Source organism: Patiria miniata, unplaced genomic scaffold (genome assembly GCF_015706575.1).
Source record: "Patiria miniata isolate m_02_andy unplaced genomic scaffold, ASM1570657v1 HiC_scaffold_17, whole genome shotgun sequence".
In the NCBI taxonomy this organism is placed as follows: domain Eukaryota; kingdom Metazoa; phylum Echinodermata; class Asteroidea; order Valvatida; family Asterinidae; genus Patiria; species Patiria miniata.
Window position 1 is genome coordinate 4,664,512 of NW_024037055.1, and position 10,667 is coordinate 4,675,178.

The 10,667-nt window shown below is 38.4% G+C and overlaps 1 pseudogene; it reads left to right on the forward strand.

Moving 5' to 3' along the window:
* The first annotated feature begins 407 nt into the window (after positions 1–407).
* On the forward strand, positions 408–4,057 carry LOC119723302 (annotated as a pseudogene).
* The last annotated feature ends 6,610 nt before the right edge of the window (positions 4,058–10,667 follow it).

A 10,667-nucleotide genomic window follows, 5' to 3' on the forward strand; every position in this document is an offset into this window, starting at 1 on the left:
CATATAGGTCTTTGACATTATCGGTAAGTGTACTAATGGTCTTTTTAGAATATTTCAATGTCGAACATATGTATAAATGCCGTCTTTTTAAAATGATTTCTGTTAAATTGTAAATTGTAAACCATCGCAATTCAGTCTCCGGACTGCAAGAATGGTACGAACAATACAAAAAACCTTCAATTCAAAAAAAATACCTTCAATTAATGGAACTGTGGCAGAAGCAGTCTGTGGCAATTGGGGAAGTCAGTGCTCGTCTGCATCTTTGGGGAAATCTTTGCTCGTTATTGTCCGTACTTGGAGCGTCAATGGTACATGTCTTTCACATCTGTTTTTCATTCAATTCAGTTGTGGCAGAATTCAAGCTTTGTTTAATACTCAGTGCGAGAATTGACTAATTTGACTAGACTTGACCGGACGAACTGGACTCGAAAGTAACTCGGTCCGTCCCTCTGTCGTTCGTTCAGTCGGTCGGTCGGTCGGTAGGTCGGTCGGTTGGTCGGTCATTCTGTCGGTCTGTCGAACGGTCGTTCGGATGACAAGTCGATCGGTCGGTCCCAGAGGACTGCTGTCCATCTAAAATGATATAACTTCCAGATGCTAGTCGTGTTAACAATAATAGTAATCCGATGTCGTGGCCTTTTTGTGTTGATCGACTAGTACTAAACAGTCGATCCAATATGCCAAGAGCGTCTAACGTGCGAAATAGACATGCAGCGGAGGCTCAGCCCGATGTTCCACGGGAAGGCGGCTGGGGTATCGTGGTGGTCATCGCCGCTCACCTGTCCCTCGCAATCCAGACAGGTCTCATGCGGTGCGGAGGCGTCCTGTACCTGAGCTGGAAGGACGACTTCGAGATCAACGACAAAGAAACGGCGGCCGTTCAGAGCATCTTGTCTTCCGTGGGAAGTTTCTCTGGTAAATATTCATCCTGTTCTAGTTATACACACTCCTGATACACATATTACAAGATGTTGTCTCGTATATGAAATCTTAACTACGGAGTTCTGGAGGTGCCATCTAACTAGGTAAGGTCCAGCCGTAATTATTTATTAATTTTTCACTTTATTAGTTATTATTTTTTTAATTTCCTTTGTCTCTCCTTTTTATTAACCTTTTTAATTTCATTGTATAATTTTTTTGTTAACTCATCGCATTTTTCATCAATATGTCCTTATGTAACTCTAGCCGTTTTTTCTCTTTCGTATAGTTTTTTGGGTTTGTTTCGTCTAAATTCAGTGTTGTTTTCTCTCATTTTTGTTTATCATTCTTCGCCATTCTTATATTTTTGTATGTCTTTTGATTATGTTTGACCACAGTACTTGTACTTTTGTTGTTCCGTGCCTTTCTTTTAATGTTGTAAGAATGGCTAAATATATAATGAAAATAATACAAATAAGAATACCTTAGAATGACGATATTTTATAGTCAATATGTGTACATCCTGAGAAATAAATACGGCATTTTGAAAGAAGGAGGTCGACTTCCTGAGATAAATTAACGCGCAATGACGTCATCCAGAAAGAAGGATGTCGATATCTGGTTTTGATTCATCATGGGATGACGACAAGAATGTGGGTCTCGTGTGATTAAAAATCTCAGGATGTTGTCATCTTGACTTTAAATGTCGTCGTCCTTTAAAAAAAAAATCAGAACCCCACCATGTCCAATGGAATCACAGAACTTCACACACATCCCCGTTTAATTTGGTGTTTTCTCTCTCACCATCTTCTTTATTTTTCTCTTTCCACTATATTTCTTTGCAGGTCTCCTTGGAGGGGTTCTGACCAAACGTTTCGGCTGCAGAGTCTCAGAAATGGTCGGAGGAATTTTGACGTTCATTGGTCTTCTCTGTAGCTACTGGGTGACTGATATATACCAGCTGTACATCACAATTTCAATAGTCGGTATGTGCTATCAAAATAATGGAACGCGATTGCAGCATCTACCTACTTGCAAAGTTTCAATTTCCACAATTTAGCCAAAACGTGCTGCGTGCATTAAGATAAAACGTCTTGATAGATGGGCAATCATGAATGCACACAACCAAACCTCAACTTTCTGACCGCTGACGTATGACAGTTTTTAAATAGTAATTATTTTTTTCCCTTCATAATATCTTTCTCAATCCCTGTAGGAGTTGGCAACGGGATTTGCTATAATTCAGCTTTAGTAGCCGTGGCGATGCACTTCAAGAGGAAATACAAGACAGCCCACGCGGTGGCTTTCGCGGGGAATGGAACCGGGCTCATGTTGGTTCCGCCTTTGTTGCAACTTCTGGTGGAAAGATACGGTTGGCGAGGGGCGTTTCTGATCGTCTCTGTGATTGCGGCAAACTGCGTAGCGTTTGGTGCACTTTTCCGTGCGAACCGGACTTGGCGAAATTCCATGAGTCGACCGGCATCCAATGATGACCAAGCTAGTAACGGAGACTCTTGCCATGATGATGATGTTCACGAACTCGAACCAATGCATTTAGAACTTGAGACGACTCTCAACCACCAGACGGCTGAGGTCTCACTCACAACTGACACAAAGAACCCCAATGCCGTAGTGAACTTACTAAAAAAATTAGCAGTTTCTCTGGGGTTTCATCTTTTTGTAGAGCTATCGCTTCGCTCTGATGTGCTTCATTGAAATACAGTACGTAACTGCGTACATGGGATTTATTGTCTACCTCGTTCCCCGCGCACAGAGCGTGGGTGTGGCGCCCTACAGCGCCGCCATCTTGCTCAGTATTGTTGGCATCGGGAGCTTGCTCGGTCGTCTTGGCAACGGGCTGCTGGTGAGCTGGAAGATATCGGTCGAGCACGTGACCGCCATCTCCATGGTAATTTCTGGCGTGTCCTTACTGCTCCTGAACTTGGAGAGCTATTACATTTTGGCGATAGCTTCGTTTCTGTATGGATTTGCTTCGGGTTTCTGCTTCGCTATCGTGGTCGTTTTAGTCCGATATTTTGTCGGCGTGAGAAATTTAGCCATTGGCCTTGGACTCTACCAGATTTTGGTTGGCGTCGGGTCTTTTATTGGGCCGGTCTTTGCAGGTAAGTACAAACAATTCTGTTGTAATTTTCCTTCAGTATATACGCACATTGCGTACGAAATCACTTCAGGGAAGGGCAAAACAATTCTCCAAACGGGCGAGATTTCTGGATTCATGGACAACCATATTTACCATACAACGAAATTGTGGAGAGTCCTATGTTGAGGGATGTTTGGCATTGGTACTGTCTGAACTACAAACTATAAATCACCAACAAAATCACAAACGGCAGATAGTTGATACCAACGTGAAAATCGTGATATCTCATCTAATGACATACTATCGGACTGCTGATTGATGATGCCAGCTTGGTTTGTTTTTTAAGATGGAATTTTGCGTCGGGGTGATATAAATCAAATTAGGTTTTGCCCTTCACTGACGTTTAAGCACTGTATACTCAGTGTTTTACCTCCCGAGTGAAAGATGGAAAAAACTATTCGGGTGGGACTCGAACCCACGACCGCCTGCTTTCTAGTGCAGATGTCTTACCACTCGACCACCGAGCTAACAGGATCGGTTGGCTGATTCGAATCCGATGTACAAAGCAGCGGGTACCGCATAAACTATTTTTTAAGATGGAATTTTGCGTCGGGGTGATATCAATCAAATTAAGCTGTGCCCTTCACCGACGTTTAAACACTTTATACTCAGTGTGTTACCTTTCGAGTGAAAGTTGGAGAAAACCACTCGGGACGCCATCTTAAGTGATTTTCAGAATATATTTTCAGTATCGACAGTAGAATGGGTGGAATTGTCTTTAAATTTTTGTTTACTTTTAAGCTATTGACCACAGGCATCCTGGCATATTTCATGGGGGAAAGAGCATCATTTGCCAGTATTATTTCTCTTTTTCTACCACCAGGTTGGATTCTGGACATGACTGCGGGCGCAGGTAGTTATCCCACAGTCTTCTACGTGGGTAGCGCAATATGCTTCATCTGTGCTGTACAAATGCTCCTCTTACCCCTACTGAGACGGGTGGAACCAGGCATCGACATCAGCCCCACCGATGTATGAAGGGACATAATTATATTTAGTCTCAAAAGGATGAAACTTTGTCTTGCGATCACTCCAATCAAAAAGCTTTGTTGCCTCATGGACCAACCGGCCAACATCTGTCGCCATCATTTATATTTTAATAGGTCGATGATCAATTTATTGTATTTTTGTCCAAAACAATGAAAATGACAATGAATTTGACTTCCCTCTACGACCTCTGCTGAGGCAAAAGAGAACTTACAAATTACATTTTGACAGGAAAGTTAACAAAATTACAAGACAGAGTTACAGAAATAAAAATAGTTTAACATGAACTAGGATTTAAATTAAGACAAAAGATTTACAACAGGTCGAGACAAAATTAATGATTTTCACTAATTTTGACCAAAATTATCGACACAATCTTTCTTTTAAATGCCTGTTCTGTCCAAAATTCTAGTTCGAATTTGCTGTAGGTACCTTCAGGCATCTTTCCTGCACGTTTCAAGCAATTTCATTTTTCGCTCAAAGTTGAAAAAAATGCAAGGGGTTAGCCTTACATTTTTTATCAAATTTGGCCAAAAATTTCCTTTCTCCAAACAACTCAGCAATGACTTTGGATGCAGGAGAAACATCAATCAACCTTCAAACGCTAAATATATGGAAGATTTGGGCAAAAAACACCGACTTTTGAGACAAAAAAATTAATGATTTTCACTGATTCTGACCCAAATTACCGACGCAATCTTTCTTTTTAATGCGTATTCCGTCCAAAATACTAGTTCGAATATGCTCTAGGTACCTTCAGGCATATTTCCTGCAAGTTTCAAGCAATTTCATTTTTCAGCCAAAATTGAAAAAATTGCATTACATTTTTGATTAAATTTGGCCAAAAATTGGCTTTTCTCCAAACAACTCAGAAATGTCTTTGGATGCAAGAGGAACATCAATCGACCTTCAAACGCTAACTATATGGAAGATTTGGGCCCAAAACACCGACTTTTGAGACAAAAAAATTCATGATTTTCACTAATTTTGACCCAAATTATCGACTTAATATTTCTTTTAAATGCCTATTTTGTCCCAAATTCGAGTTCGAATTTGCAGTAGGTACCTCCAGGCATCTTTCCTGCAAGTTACAAGCAATTTCATTTTTCGGCCAAAATTGAAAAAAAGTTGCAAGGGGTTAGCCTTACATTTTTGATCAAATTTGGCCAAAAATTGGCTTTTCTCAAAACAACTCAGGAATGTCTTTGGATGCAAGAGGAACATCAATCGACCTTCAAACGCTAACTATATGGAAGATTTGGGCCAAAAACACCGACTTTTGAGACAAAAAAATTCATGATTTTCACTAATTTTGACCCAAATTATCGACTTAATATTTCTTTTAAATGCCTATTTTGTCCCAAATTCGAGTTCGAATGTGCAGAAGGTACCTCCAGGCATCTTTCCTGCAAGTTACAAGCAATTTCATTTTTCGGCCAAAATTGAAAAAATTGCAAGGGGTTAGCCTTCCATTTTTGATCAAATTTGGCCAAAAATTGGCTTTCTCCAAACAACTCAGAAATGTCTTTGGATGCAAGAGGAACATCAATCGACCTTCAAACGCTAAATATATGGAAGATTTGGGCCAAAACACCGACTTTTGAGACAAAAGAAATAATGATTTTCACTAATTTTGACCCAAATTATCGACTTAATATTTCTTTTAAATGCCTATTTTGTCCCAAATTCGAGTTCGAATGTGCCGTAGGTACCGCCAGTCATCTTTCCTGCAAGTTACAAGCAATTTCATTTTTCGGCCAAAATTGAAAAAATTGCAAGGGGTTAGCCTTACATTTTTGATCAAATTTGGCCAAAAATTGGCTTTTCTCAAAACAACTCAGAAATGTCTTTGGATGCAAGAGGAACATCAATCGACCTTCAAACGCTAACTATATGGAAGATTTGGGCCCAAAACACCGACTTTTGAAACAAAAAAATTCATGATTTTCACTAATTTTGACCCAAATTATCGACTTAATATTTCTTTTCAATGCCTATTTTGTCCCAAATTCGAGTTCGAATGTGCAGTAGGTACCTCCAGGCATCTTTCCTGCAAGTTACAAGCAATTTCATTTTTCGGCCAAAATTGAAAAAATTGCAAGGGGTTAGCCTTACATTTTTGATCAAATTTGGCCAAAAATTGGCTTTTCTCCGAACAACTCAGAAATGTCTTTGGATGCAAGAGGAACATCAATCGACCTTCAAACGCTAACTATATGGAAGATTTGGGCCAAAAACACCGACTTTTGAGACAAAAGAAATAATTATTTTCACTAATTTTGACCCAAATTATCGACTTAATATTTCTTTTAAATGCCTATTTTGTACCAAATTCGAGTTCGAATTTGCAGTAGGTACCTCCAGGCATCTTTCCTGCAAGTTACAAGCAATTTCATTTTTCGGCCAAAATTGAAAAAATTGCAAGGGGTTAGCCTCACATTTTTGATCAAATTTGGCCAAAAATTTGCTTTTCTCCAAACAACTCAGAAATGTCTTTGGATGCAAGAGGAACATCAATCGACCTTCAAACGCTAACTATATGGAAGATTTGGGCCAAAACACCGACTTTTGAGACAAAGGAAATAATGATTTTCACTAATTTTGACCCAAATTATCGACTTAATATTTCTTTTAAATGCCTATTTTGTCCCAAATTCGAGTTCGCATTTGCAGTAGGTACCTCCGGGCATCTTTCCTGCAAGTTACAAGCAATTTCATTATTCGGCCAAAATTGAAAAAAGTTGCAAGGGGTTAGCCTTACTTTTTTGATCAAATTTGGCCAAAAATTGGCTTTTCTCCAAACAACTCAGAAATGTCTTTGGATGCAAGAGGAACATCAATCGACCTTCAAACGCTAAATATATGGAAGATTTGGGCCAAAACACCGACTTTTGAGACAAAAGAAATAATGATTTTCACTAATTTTGACCCAAATTATCGACTTAATATTTCTTTTAAATGCCTATTTTGTCCCAAATTCGAGTTTGCATTTGCAGTAGGTACCTCCGGGCATCTTTCCTGCAAGTTACAAGCAATTTCATTATTCGGCCAAAATTGAAAAAAATTGCAAGGGGTTAGCCTTACATTTTTGATCAAATTTGGCCAAAAATTGGCTTTTCTCCAAACAACTCAGCAATGTCTTTGGATGCAAGAGGAACATCAATCGACCTTCAAACGCTAAATATATGGAAGATTTGGGCCAAAAACACCGACTTTTGAGACAAAAAAATTAATGATTTTCACAAATTTTGACGTAAATTATCGAGGCAATATTTCTTTTAAATGCCTATTCTGTCCCAAATTCGAGTTCGAATGTGCAGTAGGTACCTCCAGGCATCTTTCCTGCAAGTTACAAGCAATTTTATTTTTCGGCCAAAATTGAAAAAATTGCAAGAGGTTAGCCTTACATTTTTGATCAAATTTGGCCAAAAATTTGCTTTTCTCCAAACAACTCACAATTGTTTTGAGATGCAAGAGGAACATCAATCGACCTTCAAACGCTAAATATATGGAAGATTTGGGTTAGCCTTACATTTTTGATCAAATTTGGCCAAAAATTGGCTTTTCTCCAAACAACTCAGAAATGTTTTGAGATGCAAGAGGAACATCAATCGACCTTCAAACGCTAAATATATGGAAGATTTGGGCCAAAAACACCGTCTTTTGAGACAAAAAATTAATGATTTTCACTAATTTTGACCCAAATTATCGACGCAATATTTCTTTTAAATGCCTATTTTGTCCCAAATTCTAGTTCGAATGTGCAGTAGGTACCTCCAGGCATCTTTCCTGCAAGTTACAAGCAATTTCATTTTTCGGCTAAAATTGAAAAAATTGCAAGGGGTTAGCCTTACTTTTTTGATCAAATTTGGCCAAAAATTGGCTTTTCTCCAAACAACTCACAATTGTTTTGAGATGCAAGAGGAACATCAATCGACCTTCAAACGCTAAATATATGGAAGATTTGGGCCAAAAACACCGTCTTTTGAGACAAAAAATTAATGATCTTCACTCATTTTGACCCAAATTATCGAGGCAATATTTCTTTTAAATGCCTATTCTGTCCCAAATTCGAGTTCGAATGTGCCGTAGGTACCGCCAGTCATCTTTCCTGCAAGTTACAAGCAATTTCATTTTTCGGCCAAAATTGAAAAAATTGCAAGGGGTTAGCCTTACTTTTTGGATCAAATTTGGCCAAAAATTGGCTTTTCTCCAAACAACTCAGAAATGTCTTTGGATGCAAGAGGAACATCAATCGACCTTCAAACGCTAAATATATGGAAGATTTGGGCAAAAAACACCGACTTTTGAGACAACAAATTAATGATTTTCAATCATTTTGACCCAAATTATCGACGCAATATTTCTTTTAAATGCCTATTTTGTCCCAAATTCTAGTTCGAATGTGCAGTAGGTACCTCCGGGAATCTTTCCTGCAAGTTTCACGCAATTTCATTTTCCGGCCAAAATTGAAAAAATGGCAAGGGATTAGCCTTACTTTTTGGATCAAATTTGGCCAAAAATTGGCTTTTCTCCAAACAACTCAGAAATGACTTTGGATGCAAGAGGAACATCAATCGACCTTCAAACGCTAAATATATGGAAGATTTGGGCCAAAAACACCGACTTTTGAGACAAAAAATTAACGATTTGCACTTATTTTGACGCAAATTATCGACGCAATATTTCTTTTAAATGCCTATTCTGTCCCAAATTCTAGTTCGAATGTGCTCTAGGTACCTCCAGGCATCTTTCCTGCAAGTTACAAGCAATTTCATTTTTCGGCCAAAATTGAAAAAAAATTGCAAGGGGTTAGCCTTATATTTTTGATCAAATTTGGCCAAAAAATTGGCTTTTCTCCAAACAACTCAGAAATGTCTTTGGATGCAAGAGGAACATCAATCGACCTTCAAACGCTAAATATATGGAAGATTTGGGCCAAAAACACCGACTTTTGAGACAAAAAATTAACGATTTTCACTAATTTTGCCGCAAATTAACGACGCAATATTTCTTTTAAATGCCTATTCTGTCCGAAATTCTAGTTCGAAGCAGTTTGTGACTGATTTGGAAAAGTCTGTGCTCGTCAGAAACTTTTGGGAAATCCTTGCTCGTTACTTTGAATGTTGACTCAATTCACTTGTGGCGGATCTCAAGCTTTGACATTTTCATTTCATTTCATTTCAAATTGGTTTATTATAAAGCATCATGGATTTACATTTTCGTTTAAACAGTTAAAAAAAATACAATAATAATATAACATCACACTAAGTATGATATATAATTATGTTAAAATGTTCCTGATAAAACTTACATAACGCATCGTAAGAAAACAATTAAAATACTAGAGGTTCGCGTTTGTTGTTACAAACGCGGAGTGGTCGGGGAGACAAATATTTTATGAAACGCTGTCCAGTTAAGTTAAGAATGTTTTTATGTAAGAACAACAGATCACGAAATTAAATCCTTTCCAGGACAATCAATTATTTGACATGAATGGAGCAAGCTGCCTATAGGCTTTTTGAATAGACGAGCTGGAGCACGTTTGGGTCGAAACAGGACTTGAAAAACAGCTCTCAAAAGTACCTTTTGTACTCATTTCATGACAGACACAATAGTCGTTTTTATTTCATCACACCTTAGGCTACATTATACCCGAAAAATGACGGAAATGTCTTCGAGCATTCTACAACCTCTTTAACATGAAACGACTGAGAATTCACGCTTTATGGGATGGTAGTCAATTGCAATACTCCCCAGCTATTAATGCCATTTATATTCATGAAGTGTCTTGCCGCATGACACAACACAGGCTTGATTCGAACCCCTGGCCTTCTGATCATGAATCACGAACCAACCACTAGGCCATGCATTGTAAAAAAAAAAAAAAAAAAAGTCTTAAAAAGTTCATGGCAAGTAGTCGGTTCTGTCATGTGGCAATTTAGAATCGAAAATCACAGTCAAACTAATTATTACATAAAGAATTACAGCTTATTATGCTAATTAGGACTGCAGCTAATTAAAAGTGTTCTTCCCCTTCCAACAATGGCATTTCCTTAGAATTAACACCGGCAATGTACTCGTTCTGGGTAATACTCTATGCGATTCCACTGGTTATAAATATACATGTACATTGTACACTGTATTTTTATCAAAAACATCTGAAAGACGTTCAAGTTTCCTCAAAGTAACTTAAAGGGCTTACTGGGGAGAAAACGATATCTTTGAATTTGCTTCATCAAAAACAAAACACTAGTGAAGTTTTGTTTCCATCTCTCTTCACTACTTTGTGCGATGTTGTTATTGTTTACGTCTGAGGACTTGTGACAGTAGTTCACCTGCGATAGCAATAACCCGAGGACCCGAGCCAAGTCCTCGAGAGGTTTTCGTGTACAAACATAACGGGAAATGTGGAGAAAACGTCTGTGCAAACAATATAGGAACAAAGGAAGGGAACAATAAGTGTCCTCAGAAGTTTAGCACAACACGACTGGGTTTATTATGTGAAAGGGATAAGCCCCTACCAGTACCATGTGAAAGGGCGGTGGGGAATGTCGCCAACGAAAACGAAAAAGGTACAACCGTACAACAAAAAACTAAA